This window comes from Pollicipes pollicipes, unplaced genomic scaffold, assembly GCF_011947565.3.
Source record: "Pollicipes pollicipes isolate AB1234 unplaced genomic scaffold, Ppol_2.1 Scaffold_6686;HRSCAF=7923_pilon_pilon_pilon, whole genome shotgun sequence".
Classification (NCBI taxonomy): Eukaryota; Metazoa; Arthropoda; class Thecostraca; order Pollicipedomorpha; family Pollicipedidae; genus Pollicipes; species Pollicipes pollicipes.
Window position 1 is genome coordinate 5,629,838 of NW_023596921.1, and position 17,167 is coordinate 5,647,004.

The window sequence follows — 17,167 nt, forward strand, 5'->3', positions numbered from 1 at the left end:
AAAGGTCTACTAGAGGCGGTCCAAAACTGTTGTTGAAGGACTGGATCTGCCTCTCGACAAGCTGGTTGGCTTGACCACGGACAGAGAGAGCGCCATTACGGGTCGCAGCTGTGGTCTCTGGAAAAGGCTCAATGACTGCTGGGACGTCACCTGATCACCATCTGGTGCGTGTGTCACAGGGGTGACCCAGCTCTCGAGGGTGTGGATAAGACGGTATCGGCGATCCAGCACTGGAAGACAGACCTGTGTGCCCTAATAACGCACTTCTGAACATTGAAGTCCGGGAACAAAAAGCTCTGCAAGAGCAGCAAGAAGGTGGTCACTTCTACTGCACTTCATTTCACCCCAGCACTTCGAGGCCCCTTTCGCCGAGCACGTGCTGTTGTCAATCAACGCTGTCCTGACGGACCTAGCGGCCTGTAGAGAAGTATGGCAGGAGACAGCAGCAAAAGACGGCAAGAAAAAGAAGATTGAAGCCGGGGGCTTTATAAAAAAAAGCCGCGGGCGGCCGCGCAGTCCGTGTGACGAGCGTCATGGCCGACATCTGCGGAATTTTCTGCCACCTGCAGAAAAATTCCAACACGGGGACCAACACAACGCAGCTACCAGGTGCGCCGGAGGCCCGCAATGCTGGTCTTTGCAGCTTGAGCTAATAAAAGAGGAGCCTCCTCCGCCTGGTGGACGGGGAGGAAGGAGGAAAAGTTTTCGTTCCAGCTGCAGACCGAAACAGTTTCTTATGCAGCCGAAGCCTCGTTTTGGCGAGAGAGGAGAAACGCCTTGAAACTGTGCGTAATGAGATCGTTCAGGGCCGCGTACCGAACTTTCCCTAGGGCGACAGGCTCGGAGTGTCAAGACGGAGCAAGGTGTGCAGGACATGGGTCGCTAGCGACTATGAGTCCAGGTCAGCGAAACAGTTCATCGCTGCCGTGTCGCATCTTGCATCCGGGCCGTTTGGCTGAGAGAGCGTGGCCCAGTTTCACAAAAGATGCCCTGTGACCAATGGCGCAAGATGAGCGACGCCAGAGATCGGCATCCTGGCATGAAAGGCAAGCTGGTGGCGATGACGAAAAACGCTAAAAGCGTCTGCAGGCAACTCTTGTCGTCTGCTTTCTCTGCTGTCACTATCCGCACAGCATGGCCGCGAGCGTGCCGTGTCGCAACTACAACACTGTGCGCAGCAGCTATCGCCCGGGCATGCGTTCTGTCAACGGTGAACGACCGATTTGTCACCAGTATGAACTGCTTGGGCACCGCGAGGTTGAACCCGCGTCCCGGCGGTGGCGGACACTTCCTGGCAAAAAAAGACAGAGGCAACCGTTAACCGGACCCGGAGAAATACAAGCAGCGTGAATTTGCCAAGTTCTTCCGCTCCGAGGGGATCACTGTAAAGTGTACTGGGTCACGTTGGGAGCACGCATGTCAGCGAACTGTGACGTCATATAAGCTGTTTGGTTCCAGTCTGACCATGGCCGCCTGCAATACATGTGAATGACCTACTTTTGACTTTTCCTTTGAATGTTTCCAGCTTTGATGCCACTCTTGGCGTGATTTGCTTCATTGTCATCCAACTGTCAACAGTTCAAATGCGATGATGCACTGTCATGTGCATGACACAGGATATACATAAAGAAATGTCATCCTGAGTAAAACTGCCTGTTGTTTAACCATTAATTTGACGAGCTCAAACAGGTCATGGGTCAATTGCGGTGTGGTTGTAAAACAGCTTGGAAATATTGAAACCTGATGTACGTCATTTATCTCCATCCTAGGAACTTCGGAGCCTCAGTAAGATTGCATGGGCGTCCGATGTCCCAAGTCTTGCATTCATCCACTACCATGCATTTACGTCAAGACGTGAAGCTGCGTGGCTAAAAATGAGTTAAGTGAGAAGCAATCGTGCAGGTTTCGATTGTATTCAGATCGATTACTACGTGACAAAAACTTATCAGCAATTCTCCAGTGTTTACGGAAGAAGTAGAACAAATGCGTATCGTGGAGATAATTGAAACTCAGCAAATATGTCTCGTTTGTGTTCAGCTGACAGTTCCGGGTAAAATAACCTGAAAATGGGGATAGCTTCGAAGCTATTTCACTTCATCATTGATTTGGACGATCCTTCTAGTGGCGGAATCTCCTGTAATGCTTTTGGTGGGGCCTGGCCCCACCAACAATTTTTGGAAAAGCTCCACCCACGGTTGATTTTCCGGCCGGTGCTAATCTTAAAAAATTCAGTGAAATCGACTGTGAGATTTGCATAAATGAGAGATGGAGCTATGATAATTTTTTGGATTGGCCCCTCCCCCCCCCCCCCCTCCCCAGTGACAATTCCTGATCCGAGGCCCTGGTTCACAGGAAATAAAGGACACAATTTGAACCACGGAACTTATTTTCACCGCCATTTTTACCCTGTTAAACCTTTGTTTAACTGTTTTCTTGGTTCATGACGATGCTCAATAATGATAAATCTAAGCCTTTCGAGTGTCTTACTCACCAGGCTACCTGGCAAGGCCATCCTAGTGCTGTCATACAGAGCTTTGGGGCGGACCTGACGCAGCTAATATAGAAGTGTTTGATGGCGAAATTCTGCCCCCTGGAGATGTTTATCATGCACACCTCTTACTTGTTTCGCATTTTAATCTCGTGGGCTGGTGGGCATGATTGATATTTATATTTGGGGGTTGAGTGGGATGACTCTGTCTGCCAGCAGACCGTGCAAAAGGTACTGACGTTCTGTCTTGGGGAACCAGGAAGAAGCCAGTAAGCCTGCTGTGAACCAAGTGATTGCTTACCTTACCTGCTTTCAACACATGAATGGTAACCAGATTTAGCCATTTTCTGTTTCAATCAATCGAGTTTTGTCATCAGACAAATTATGATGTCACAAGGCATGCAATGGGCTTATATTGTTTCATATCCTTGATCATTTGCCACAGATTTCTTGACGTGGTTTCTCGTGGTTGCTTTAGCCAGATGTTTTCTATAGTTGTCATGGTTTGCTGGCTGGTAAATGACTGTACTGTATATATGCACTATATCTTAGCACAGAAACATTAAGTTGCATAGCAATTAAACTATGAGTTAAATACTATACATTTTAATTAAAATATGAGTTTGTCCGTCCCGGTGGCTCAATTGATTAGAACGCCTGCCTTCCGATCCACCCATCCGTGGCGTGGTGGGTTCGGGTCGCTTTAGGGCGCTCGCCATTTGCCCTTGACGGGTATGGCCTGCGGCCGGTGGCAGCGGTCGCGCTAAAGGTCAGTTGACGTCAGAGGGCGGGACGGACCGTGCAGGGCATTGCGGCACGTTAAGGTTTCGCCACTAAGTTCTGCCGTTGCATGGAATTGCGCAATCGGATGATGGGGGTCAGGGCTCACACAACAAGCACTGCTTACCGTAATCACTGATCCCAGAAATCCATCCATTCAAAGAGCTCGGATCAAATTTATAAAAAATATTAGTATGTAACAAATAGTCAGACCACCCCATTTGAAATGTGAAGCCAACATGTTAAACTTTGTCACTAAATATAAATAAACAAGCCTAAATAAATGCCTTTGCTGCAGCTGAAAAGGTAAGCAGCAATATTGGCATAGTCATCTAAAGGTTATGTTACTTTTTGTTTTGTGGAGCATACCCATTATTGCCCTTGACATAGGTTAATCACGGCAATCAAAATAAGTTGATCAAAGTGATTTCAAGTATTTTGATTTGTGTGCTGTCAACTTTGTCTGATGTCAACAAGCATACACAAATGAACTGAATAAAAATGCAAGTTGAAACCAGCCAAAAACTAGCTATATCATGTGTTTTATGACAAGTGCTGCTGTCAACAGATAGGTGGGTTGAGATGATGTACAGCATATGGGCTTCTCTAAGTTAGGTTTAGTTGGTTAAGTGCATGGCAAGTGGCAATAGCAATTGTGCAAGAATCAGTAACCCACAACTGCTGCTGCGATACAAACGGGTTTGACAGGATGGGATAAAGTAAGGCCTCCTTACGTTAGTCATAGTTAGACTACTTTCATGGAATAAGCATTGGTATTTTGTAAGAAACAGTGGCAAAATGTTTGTTTTCCCTGACCCCATCTTAACAAAAGCCAGAGGTACGTCTATTGTGTTTGACTTGGTGATGGGCTGATGTGTAGGAGTCCAAGGTTTTTAGTTTGAGTGTTCTCTGCCTGTTGAATTTTCTGTTATTTTGTTATTGAATTCCTTTGCTTTGTTTTGTGTTAAAGTGCTGTGGAAGGGAAGTGCAAAGTACAGATGCAAATTATTGGTGTTAATCATTGTTTATGCTCATTACACTGCCATGAAATTGCATTGCTTTAATGTATTTTGTTTCACTTTAACAGCTTAAGATGTTAAAAACCAAAAGGTTTTGTCAGGTTTATGATATTACGTACATGTCGACTTGAAATGGATGTCTTTGTTTGCTGAAACATCAGTCACGAGCTCATAAGTTCCATTTTTTTGTGAATTGATTTTTTCACTCCTGCACGGTCTCTTTGCGATGGAATTTTTCACTCCCACCCCAGCTCAAAAGCAATTCTAGTTCCCTGAATTATAATGTTTGGAAGTCGTTCCATGGCTCTGATATATAGATATCAAACGTGCACGGTCCCAATGTCTACATGCGACATATGTTAGTCACTATGCGGGCCACTCTGAAGCCAGGGCGGCGGCCGTTCCATTTGCGCCCTCCAGCGGTGATTTCAACAGGAACGGTATTGGCGGATGAGAGAGACCTGTAATACCGGCTGATAATGCTCTCACAGTGCTATCATATTGGTAAAGGTGAACCTTCCACGCGCAGGTAAAATTACACAAATTAGGCACAGCATCTGTGGAAATCGCTGCTTCGACGAGCTCCGAAGCGTTCAGTGGCACGTTAGCTGATGTTCGACCGTACAAAACCGAAACAAAAATCAAACTAGTGTGCTTTACTACAAGCTGATATCCGTATACCAACGAGGTCGAATCCACAAAGCCACGATCTTCGGGTTAGATTTTAACTATTTTCCTCGGGCCAACGCATTGTGGCAATTGCTACGGGCAGTGCGGCTGTAGTGAGCTATGCGCTGTGAAAGGGTGGTTTGAACGAAATAGGCCGGACGTGCCCAGAAGGTGACCCGCACCGTTGCCGATGCGACTCCAGCTACGTCGCTGACGTCACGTACGAGGGTGAGTACGACCAGGTCTACCCCTGCCGCTTCTTACCGCCCGCAGCGCAGCTACAAGCCCGCCTACAAGCCGGCTGCGTCCTACAACTAACCAGGAGCCGCGAGAACAAACCGTGACCAGCCATTGTTACTGATGAATGAAGATTGGGTGAAAGGTATTCCCATGCGTTAATGAAATTATTGATGCTTAACATCTCACGCAATTTTTGTTGCATTTTTTGCGCGACGAAGTACTTGCCACAAGAACTACGGCGCACGTTGGCTAGAACTAATCAATACGAAAGGAGACGGAATTCATCTGAGCAGTTGAGACCATCTCGGGGCCGCACTCTAACGTTTGATTTACAAGTTGGCATCGCAGTGATTTGGCATCTCATTTGATTTGACAGATTTGGGATACTTTTTTTTTATTTGGCATCATAAAACCAAAACGCAATTGAAGATCGTTCCTTTCAGAAGTATCAGCATCAAGACTAAATAGGCCAAAGGCCACTTTGATCAGTCATGCTAAAATATTCAAAACGAAGTTAAAACTATAAAGACAGATGCCGGTGGCTTTCCCTTGTAACAAAGGACACGTGCGATATGCATTTCGTGCCTCTAGATCAGTTATTGGCCGAACAGACGGTACTTTTGGGGACAATACACTCAACACAGCGTAGCCAGGGCACAACTATGAGGACGGAGAGCTGAAAATTGTCCACATGCATGACCTAATTTATTGACAGTTCTTAAAGCATATAAATGCACGCATAAACTTTAAAGCCGGTTGCCTTTGGGTTCTCATGAAAGTGAACACGTCCGCCACTTGTTTTGCATCCTTGACTCATCCAGGGGCTAAGCCCATGGTTCGCTTAGCTCAGCTTAACTGCGTAAGTTCTGCTTTCCCCGGGTAATTCACAGCCCGACTGAATGCCTGAACAACTTAGAATCGCTTGCAGGATGGAAAAGATAGGGCCTTTGCTTACTGTATTTACATACCAAGAGCAGACGAATGAAGAATGGAGTTTAACAAGGGGCGCAACGATGAGTTAGTAAAATCAGTACACAAAACGATCAACGTGGGAAACGGAGGGAGAAACATCCGTAAACGTACCTTAACTACACAGACAAAGACCTACGTCCGCCGTCTGCCCCGCAGAGCGGCACGGCTGCGTCGCGTGTTCTCGCATGTTTGTTACTGTCCCACCAAAAAGAACAGCAAGAGAGAAAGAGGGTCCCCATGTGAGCCCGCGCGCGCTTTCTATACGAGTCCCACGCGGAGAGTAACGTCACCGCTCTACCACGCAGCGTGACGTCACCTCCTGGTCCGCGGGCGAACATACTCGACACGCTGATACCTAATGGAACTGAAATAAACTGAGCTGAGCTGATAAAGTGAGAAAAGGCCACACTGGTATTGACAGAGTTTGTCTTAGAGTTCTACGTTTGCCTTATGCGAGCGCATATAAGATGCATGCATGGTGCGCTTACCAGATACATACAAGATACGCATACAAGGTGCATACTAGTCACGCATACAAGACATACTTATCTGCACTTTGCCTTACGCCCCACGCCCTTCACTGCACTTTAGTACGCTTGTCATATGCTACACTACACTACGCATAAAGGCTGACTTAAAACATGTCACAGCCGCGTCGCGCGTGCCGGCTGGGTGGCGGCGACATCATAGGCGGCGATATCGGCGCTAGGGCGGCGGTGGTCGCGGTGATGGTCATTTCGTTGGCCTGACCTGGCCGGGTCAGTGGGTGGGGCGATCGGTGGGGGAGGGGGAAACAGGGCCATGGAGAAATGAGTGACCGCTCTGTACGGTCGGGAGGTAGTGCGGAGTACGGGGAAGGCGATATGCGGTGCAGAACACCGCAAAAGAGGAAAGGAAAATATAAACGGCCGTGAGTATTTCCCAGAGGCCGGCTCGGGCTGACCGCGTTGACAGGCCCGCGTCGTGTCGGTCCCGGGTGGCCGTTGACGGGCCCGCGTCATGTCGGTCCCGGGTGTCCGTTGACGGGCCCGCGTCGTGTCGGTCCCGGGTGTCCGTTGACGGGCCCGCGTCGTGTCGGTCCCGGGTGGCCGTTGACAGGCCCGCGTCGTGTCGGTCCCAGGTGGCCGTTGACGGGCCCGCGTCGTGCCGGTCCCCGGTGGCCGTTGACGGGCCCGCGTCGTGTCGGTCCCGGGTGGCCGTTGACGGGTCCCGGGTGGCCGTTGACGGGCCCGCGTCGTGTCGGTCCCGAGTGGCCGTTGACGGGCCCGCGTCGTGTCGGTCCCGGGTGGCCGTTGACGGGCCCGCGTCGTGTCGGTCCCAGGTGGCCGTTGACGGGCCCGCGTCGTGCCGGTCCCCGGTGGCCGTTGACGGGCCCGCGTCGTGTCGGTCCCGGGTGGCCGTTGACGGGCCCGCGTTGTGTCGGTCCCGAGTGGCCGTTGACGGGCCCGCGTCGTGTCGGTCCCGAGTGGCCGTTGACGGGCCCGCGTCGTGTCGGTCCCGGGTGGCCGTTGACGGGCCCGCGTCGTGCCGGTCCCCGGCGGCCGTTGACGGGCACGCGTCGTGTCGGTCCCGAGTGGCCGTTGACGGGCCCGCGTCGTGTCGGTCCCGGGTGGCCGTTGACGGGCCCGCGTCGTGCCGGTCCCCGGCGGCCGTTGACGGGCCCGCGTCGTGTCGGTCCCGAGTGGCCGTTGACGGGCCCGCGTCGTGTCGGTCCCGGGCGGCCGTTGACGGGCCCGCGTCGTGTCGGTCCCGGGTGGCCGTTGACGGGTCCGCGTCGTGTCTGTCCCGGGTGGCCGTTGACGGGCCCGCGTCGTGTCGGTCCCGGGTGGCCGTTGACGGGCCCGCGTCGTGTCGGTCCCGGGTGGCCGTTCGATCGCCCTGTGCGACCGTGCTGGGCAGTCCTGTCCACGTCCAGCTGAACACTTAAGTTGTCCGACGGTCGCCAGGGTGGATTGGTCTCACAGCTGCAGGGGAAGGGGGGATGCCGTTCAGCGTAAGAAGTGCGCAGCCAGACGGGAAGGGAGGATTACGATGGCACAAAATGCGTATTGTGATGAACGAACTTGTCGTTATCTTTGCTGGGACCTCTTAAGATCTCATAAATTGTTATGAAATCTTTTCTAGGTTGCATGAGTCACAGAACACCAATGTGTCCATATTTTATCGTATGTTTGAGGGGCCTCCTAATGTTGACCCTTTGCATTGTTATAGCGATCAGTGGGGAATGAAAGACTCTCGCGGGTCATTATTCGATGCTTTCTTGCAGGTATGGGTCATATCTTTGCGCAGGGGCACCGGCTCCGCCCGGTGTAGCGGACTAGCGCCCCCTCGGGTCCCAGCTCCGGTAACGGGTGGACAGCGCAAGCTGTTCCTCTCAGGACGTAGCGACCCTGCCGGTACGTGAGTTCTTGCTGCTTGTCCCGCCCGCTCATTTCCCATTACCTGCTTTCCCGCATCCGGCCCTATCACCACACCTCATCCTCGTTTTATCGGGCTCGCCGTGCCCCCTCGCCCACGTCCCCGGGTTGATCGGATCCTGGTGGCTGAGGGGCGCGTCGTGCGGGTTAGTCACGGCGCGTCCTAACACTCCACTTTGGCCAGGACATCCGGGGGCGCGGGGGCCTGTGGGGCCCCACACGGGTCTAGCGGTTTGTCGCTCGCGTTGCGGTTGGGTGCTCCTTGCGGGTCTCCGTTTGGGGCGCCTGGCCGCACGCAGCGGCTTAAGGGGTCAAGGGGCGGCGGCGCTGAACCACGGTCAGGACGGGGAGGGGTCTCCCCGGTTACACCTGGCCGTGTGGGGGGCGTCGTTCGCCCCGTATAGCACCGGGGTATCCCTGGCGGTGACCACCTCCAGAGGGAGTGTTGTGCCGTCCCCTAGTTGGGCTCCGCGGTGGGTGGGGAGCGCCGGTGTCAAAATGAAAACCACCTTTTATGGCTTCTTCTCACCTTAAAAACACCCGTCCTCCGAAAGGGGGACGGACCTCGATAGCCCCAGGCTGCAGAGAAGAATGCGCACCCCCGGTCCACGGATCCTGATCTTCGGTAGTGAAGAGATTAAGTTGGATTCCCTCTTACCGTTTCAGAGACGGAACGGCTGCGAAAGGTTTGGGAAAATCATCAGATAAGACAAGCTCAGGGATAAAAAAATAGAAATAGAGTTTGCTAGTGGTCTGGAGGCGAGTAGGGCCATGACAGCTAAGGAACTTAAGTATAGTGTTCAGGATGAGACTGGTAAGCATGAAAAGATGGTGTTAATATCAGCAGTACCACATAAGACTAAAAATTCGTCCAGGGACGTAGTCAATTGTTTTTATATTCGTGACGTCGCCGAGGACGAGATAGTCGAAGAACTCTAAGACTTTGGCGTGGCGAGCGCTCCCAGGATTCTCGTCAGACGGGGAGGAGAGCTGTTGCCCACCAACAACCTCATTCTGACGTTTGGTTTCACTGATTTGCCAGCCGCAATACGTGTGGAATACTCTCGAGTGAAGGTTCGCCCTCATGTGCCTAACCCCAAGCGGTGCTACCAATGCCAGCGACTTGGCCACACCGAGCTCCACTGTCGTAATCGCCCAGCATGTGGTAAATGTGCGTCATCCGAGCACACGAGCGAAGTTTGCACCTTTGCTGAACCCCACCACGACATCTACGGCAAGGACCAAGTCCCACACACGACGTACGACCGTACATCCCTGGCCTATGCGAAAGAAAAGGAGATTTTATCAATAGAAACTCCTAAAATCGTCGCTTTCTGTGAAGCTCGTGGACTTTACGACAGTCACCCGAAAATATGGTATGCGTCCAAAATGAAAACTTCGTTGCCACAAAGCAATGCCTTGGAGCACATGACAGCTCAGTTCTTGGGGCTTCTGAAGTCATTTGGCCTGTCGGCTGTTCCCTCGGTCCGAACGCCCGACTCCCAGCCGGCACTCAAGTTCCCTCCACGGCGATCGACCAGTCGGTAGACGCCGCTCTGCTGGCCTCCTGGGTGCGCGCTGGATCACCAACGGGCGACGGTTGGACGACGGCTCGGCGTGGTCGGAGTCCCCGCGCGCCGTCGGCCGGGCCTTCGTCTGCGACTCAATCGGTCCCTTCGCTACAGACACCTCTTGCCAGTGCCTGTGAGCGCATGGCAGAGACGCTGGAGCGCCAGGAAACTGACAGGCGCGCCCGCAGGGCCATGCGAGCGCGCTTGGCCGAGCTGGAGCGTGTTAAGGCGTCAGGTCGTCTGTCCGGGGCAGACAAAGAGCCCGTCCCCCGAAACAGCACTCCATCGCCGCGGAGATCGGTGCAGGCCCCCGCTGGTCCCCCGAACCCCGGTAGAGGCCCACCGACGGGCCCTCCCCCACCTCCATCCCGGACTGGGTACGCTGGCGTAAAGCGTGCCCCAGCCGGCCCCCCTTCTCCATCTGACGGAGCGAGCCCAAAGATTCGTCCTAGGGTGGGCACGTCCCCCCGGAGTTAAGCCGTAGCTCTCGATCTGAGGCATCTGGGCATACAACTGGCGCAGCCAAGCTCTTTTAAGGCGGGACTTGTTTTAGCTTTTTACATCTTACCGCTTTTTTAATGCGTCCTTTCACAGGCGTTTCTTCAGTGGAATTGTAGACGAAAAAGGGCGAACGCCCTCGATCTCGAGGCTGTCACCAGCAGGGTCTCTCCTGCAGCCGTGGCGCTGCAGGAGACCAAGCTAGCGTCTGGACATTTCTGCTCTTTGAAAGGATATGCGATGTTTCGCAACGACGTATTGACGGAGAGCATTGCTCACGGCGGTGTCCTCCTTGCATTTCATTATAGCGTGCCAGCGAGGAGTTTAAGCTTGCGGTCCGCGCTTCAGGCAGTGGCCGTGTGGCTTCATTTCAATCATCGTTACATCACCGTTTGTTCCCTTTACCTTCTACCAGACATCGAATTTCCGTTGGTGCACCTTAGATGCCTGCTGGCTGAACTGCCTCCACCACTTCTTCTAGGCGATTTTAATGCGCATCACACCGCATGGGGGTGTTACGTCACCAATGCTCGTGAGAGGCTGTGTGAAAATTTTATCCACGGTGCTTCACCATGTATTTTAAACATAGGAACTCGTACACATTTTACAATGCCGCCCGGTCAGACATCAGCGCTAGACTTAAGCCTTTTCAGTCCCCAGCTCGTCCGACACCTCGAGTGGAGTGTCGGAGATGACCCCATGGGCAGTGACCACTTCCCAGTGTGGGCCCCGTTTAAGAGAGGTGGAGGGTTGAGTGTTAGATCACAACGCTGAAATTTTAAGAAAGCGGACTGGTGCGAATTTGAGACTCGGCTCGAAGAATCCTTTGTAACTGAGCCTGAGAGGACGCCACCCTCTATTGAGGATTTTACTCACAGACTTTTAGAGTGGGCCAACAGTTGTATCCCACGCACGTCTAGCGCTCCCCGATATACTCCTGTTTCGTGGTGGACGGAGGAGTGTCGGATCGCCATCCGAGCGCGTAAACGTGCGTTTCGGGCTTTTGACACCAGGAGCAGTGTAGAAAACCTAATAACCTTTAAGAAAGCGAGAGCTTTCGCTCGGCGCACTGTAAGCGAGGTGAAACGTGCTTCCTGGCGCGCGTACGCGAGTACGCTAAACCGGTTTACGCTGACATCGCAGATTTGGGCCCGGTTCAGGCGTATTTCGGGGAAGTTTTCACCCATAGCTCTGCCGGTGCTGTGTGTTAACGGCCAGGCTGTGACGCGCCCGTTGGATGTTGCGAATGAGATTGCCCGGGCCCTGGCCCAACGCAGCGTAGGTGGTAACACAAACCCACAGTTTGTGTGGCATATAACGCGATGTGAGCAATCTGCAGTGAACTTTTCGACGGGTGAATTGCATTCATATAATGACCCCTTCACGCTGGTCGAGCTGGAGTCGGCGATCACCAGGCTTCGCAGCGTGTCAGAAGGCCCAGACACTGTGAACAACGATATACTTAAGCATCTGCCGCGTCGCGTGCTTCGCGTTTTATTAGCGACCTTTAATTCGCTTTGGACCAGAGGTGAATTCCCAGCTTCTTGGCGAGAAGCTTCTGTCGTGCCTCTCTTGAACCCGAGTAAAAATGAACTAGATCCTTTACATTACAGACCTATTTCTCTCACTTCATCGCTCTCTAAGTTAATGGAAAAGATGGTTCATGTCCGTTTAACTTGGTTTTTACAACATCACGGCGCTTTTACAAATGCCCAGTGTTTTAGAAAGAGTCGCAGCACAGTGGACAATCTTTTAGTTCTTGACACTGCGATACGCATGGGATTTAAAGCAAACCGACATATAGGCGCAGTGTTCTTTGACATAGAGAGCGCCCATGACACCACATGGCGTCAGGGCATTCTTCTTAAGCTATACAGGTATGATATACGCAGCAATATGGGCACCTTTCTTCAAAGCTTTCCAGCTGACCGTTCTTTCCGCGTCCGTATTGGAAACGCACTCCTGAGAGGCACCTTCAAGCTAACGGTGTGCCCCAAGGCGGCGTTCTCAGCGTAGCTTTGTTCGCCGTTATGATTAACGACATCGGGATTGGGCTGCCGCAGTCTGTAGGTCGTGGCCTTTTTGTTGATGATTTTACCATTTGGACTAGCGCAGCAAGAGCGCCATCAATGGAGTACTCCAGTTGGCTGCTGACCGTGTTGAGAAGTGGGGTACCATGAACTGGCTCAGGTTTCCAAGTAGCAAGGCTGTAGCCATGCGTTTTTGTCATAGTCGGCAATGCGGTGACCTGTCTATCCATCTGTATGGGCAATGCATTCCAACTGAGCCTGTGGCTAGATACCTTGGGGTATACTTTGACCGCCGACTTCCATGTAAAACACGTCTTAAGACGCTACGTGAACGCTGTTTTAAATCTTTGAACGTATAAAAATGTGTTTCGCTCACATCGAATGGCCGAGATTGGAGCACGCGTTTGCTGCTGTATCGGGAAATCATACGCCGTAAGCTGGACTATGCATGTTTTGTTGATGATAGCGCGTGCGGATCCACCGAACGCATCAATAACACCATCCATCACACTGCTATACTTGCCATCATAAGGGCGTAGAGCACATCTCCTACCCGAAGCCGCTTGGTTGAATCGCACAAGCCGCCGTTTTCAGAGAGGAGGAAAATGCTAGGCATGCGTTATGCACTTAAGCTGCGACAGTTCCCGTGGCATCCCGCATATCACGTAGTCTTTCCGCGGCCTGCTGTGCCGTTTGTTCGCCATGCACCTCGAGCGCATGCAGTAACCTTTGGCTCCCGGATACAAGCCTTACTGCGAAAAAACGAAATTATCATTCGAAAGGTGAGGCGATCAGGTCATCTCTGCCCTCCCCCTGGGTTTTGATCTTACCCCCCACAGACACATCTCTGACTGAAATAATAAAAAAACGTATCGCTGCCAGATATAATGAGGTCCAGAACGCTTGAGCGTATAGAGTTATATGAGGGCTACACACGTACTTACACGGACGGCTCTAAAACTTCTGACGGTGTAGGCTGTGCGTTTGTGAACGGTGGCGTTATCCGTTCGTTTTCATTGTCCCCAAATGCTTCGGTGTTCACATCGGAGCTCATAGCAATCACTAAAGCACTATGTTTTATTGAATTCGGCGACGAACCCTTACATCTCATTTTGACGGACTTTCTGAACAGCGTTCTGAGTGTGAAGTCTTTTTATCCATCATGTCCCCTCATACAGGACATTTTAATACGTTTGACTCAACTGGATCAAGCCGGAAAGAAAGTCACGTCATGTTGGGTTCCTAGTCACAGCGCTGTTGGGATCGGATGAATGGTAATAAGCTTAGAGAAATAAAACCTAAGCTGGGTCAGTGGTTCCCTTGTTTCCGCAAAATGAGGCGAGAAGAGGTGATCCTCTGCAGATTACCTATCGGGCACACGTACGCAATCCTCGGCTATATGTTGGAGGGAGCCGATAAACCTATCTGTGATCGATGTGGTGCTGTCCTTACCGTTCGCCATATCTTTATATCTTGTCCGCGCCTCGTGGAAGAACGCCAACGTTACTTCGGACGGCATGACTTTCCCCTTACCCTCTGTGATATGCTAGGAGACAACTAACAATTTCTGGAATATCAACAGATCTTTTTGTTTCTCAAAGACATCAATTTTGGGACCATTTATGCGGTGCATTGAATAGGTAAAACAAAACTCGTTATGGGCGCCAAATGACCACCGCAGTCGGCGCGCCCGTTAACTCCAGTAAACAACAACAAAAGGAAGCACACGCCAAGACGGGCCCGTAAAAGGACGCGCCCCTGGTTCCGGCCCCCAGTCGCCCCGAGACCATCGACCATAAATTGTGGCAGCGGCAGTTGAGGGGACCTGTGCCCCTCGAGACGGTCTCTCCCGCTGCAATGGCGTCGCAGTCTGGAACGTCGGCTCTCCGTGACGGTGCGTCGCCGTTATGCCAAGCCATCGGCAAGGGTGTTGACGCCGCTGGAGATGTCCTCGTCCAGCAGCATCGTTCCAGTGCTCAGCTCCGCGCAACATCACCTGCCCACTAGCCAACCCATCAGCTGCATTGGACTGCGGCGAAGCCTGCCGACATCACACGGCTGCCCACCTTGTGTTGTTTGAGATTTACTCAAGCCATGGAGTAATTATCTGCATCGACACTAAAAATATTATGAATTTCAAGAACTTTTGCTGTTTTAGAACAGACGCAATGAAGACCAAATAATCAAGAAGCAGTGAAATTTGCATAACCTGTTGTGATTATTATCTCTTTTACCAACACAACAAAAACAAGGAAAGTTTTAAGCATTGGAAAGTGCACTACACAATTCTGTATTGACCAGATTCCGTGCGGTGTCGCGTGCGCCGCGTGTCTTGTTCTTGTTATGTGTCGGCGTCTCCCTCCAATTTTGCGTCAGTTTTGCAGGTGCATTTTCCTGACTGCGCTGAAATTTGCGCGTATATGTGATTCTGGCCAGGGTAGCTGAAGCGGCCAGAGATGCCGAGGACGGTCCTGCCGAAGAGCAGTGAATCGTACAGCTGTAAGCCCCACGACCTCGACGAGCGCGCGATGTGTGCCTGGCAACGGTCCCTTTATGTAACGTTTTAGGCTATCCAAGCCACCGTTGCAGGTACTGGGCGTAATTGCCAGGAATTGACCCACTGAACTGTTTATACCGTACTTGCAATGTCCGCACCTCTAAAATAACTCTTCGCACATGTCCGGGCGATTGCTCCCTTTGATGTAGTCGCTTCGGTTCCCTACGCTCCCCTGGGGGAGGGAAGCTAGGTGGGACCGAAGCCCTCCTCTCCAAGACGTGCAAAGGAAGCGCACGCCTAGACCGGTCCGTAAAAGAACGCACCTCGGGTGGGTTACGCTCTCCTCCCTCCCCGTCACCCCGAGACGACGGCAACCACACGGGCCCATGTGCCACCGTCACCCGTGTGCTACGGGTAGCACTCTTGGCACTGGGTGACATGCAGGGCTCCTCCAATTTTTGACGACCCGCGACTGTCACGCTTATTCCACGAGAACTAAGCACCACCATGCATTGCTTCGGCTGGTACTATATTTTCATCAAAACAGTTCAATTTCTATAAAAAATTGTGCTACCAGGATAGATTTTAGCATCCTGCCAGAATATTCGAAAATGGAAACAGGATCCTGGACAACCTATTCTATGGATGCTGATGATACTGCTGTATATAAGAGGATCATTTAATCCACCTCTTCCCGTCACCAGGAAGTGCTCGCACTTGCCAGCTGCTGTGAGGACTGACGGGCGGGGAAATGATGGGCATTTGAGCATACGAAAGCTTGGAGTGTGTCAGTATTGTGTTGTGTAGTCTTAATTCATAGTAATAGATAGTTCACAAGGTTAAGTTAAGGTAAAACACGGTTGAGGAATGTCATCGACATCCCTCCCGGCGAGAGGGGCTTGTTCGGCCGCCTACACCTCCCTCCCCCCCCCCCCCGTCCCCCGGCGGGGCCGAGCTTTGAACTTGTTAAAAACGTGGGTGGAAAAATCTCTGCACGAAAACCCCTTCACCATCCTTCGTGAACTAGAGCTCTACCGTGGCCAGGTGGAGGCCGACAAGCCGCTCCGCTCGGGAGCCCTCCTGGTGAGGTTTTTTTTACCAAACACCAGGCCAAGGCCCTGCTGAAATTGAGCGGGATCCTGCAGCGGGCGGTGACAATTGCGCTCGTAGACCGCCTCAATACCATCCAGGCGGGCGTGTACAGCCCTGAGCTGACCGAGCTGTCGGATGAGGAGCTGCTGGAGGAGCTGATCGAGCAGTGGTGTGCGAGGTCATGCGCCTGGCCGTCCCAGCCTGGGCTCCATTCCCCTAGTCCGCCTGCGATTTGGAGGGCTGAAACTCCTGTGAGCTGTGGATACCTTATGGTTCCGGTAAAGGCCTGGGTCCCTCCCCCAGCACTGCCGCGCGTGCCAACGGTTCGGCCACATCTACCGGACCTGCCGGGCTACGCATCCCACCTGGGGCTGCTGCGCCAATCCACACCACGCGCGGGAGTGTGACGCGGAAAACCCGCGCTGCGCGACATGCAAAAGCCCGCTCGCAGCTTGGGACCACCTCGCCTGGCCCGCTTGGCATATGCAGCACGAAGCGTTGAGGGAGCGCCAGCAGCAGGCAGCGGCAGCGGCCCTTACACCCGACCAATTGGATCTCCACTCTCAGGAGTGGCCTACGCCGCAGGAGGCGTGCCCCGCCCTTCCCCTCTAACACCAGCCCCGCGCCGGCGCCCCTCCCTCCTCCGCATTCTGCTGAGGAGCCCGAGATGCCGAGCCAGCGCCGTGCCACAGCGGAGCGCTCACCCTCATCACGCTGCTCCTTCCCAGCAGGTCAGCCGCGTCTGGTGCGGCGTCCGATCGAGCCCGCGCCGACCGACCCCGCTGAGGCGAACCCAGTGGCTGCGAGCCTCCCTGAGGAGGGACCCGCCCCGCTGTCGCTGCCCTTGATCTATTTTTCACCGCCGCTTCGCTGGAGGATCTCCCTCCCTCCCTA

At 52.7% G+C, this 17,167-nt stretch overlaps 1 pseudogene; it reads right to left on the reverse strand.

Moving 5' to 3' along the window:
* Positions 1–14,203, reverse strand: part of LOC119107345 (ER degradation-enhancing alpha-mannosidase-like protein 2) — a 19,133-nt pseudogene extending 4,930 nt beyond the window's left edge.
* Positions 14,204–17,167: the final 2,964 nt, after the last annotated feature.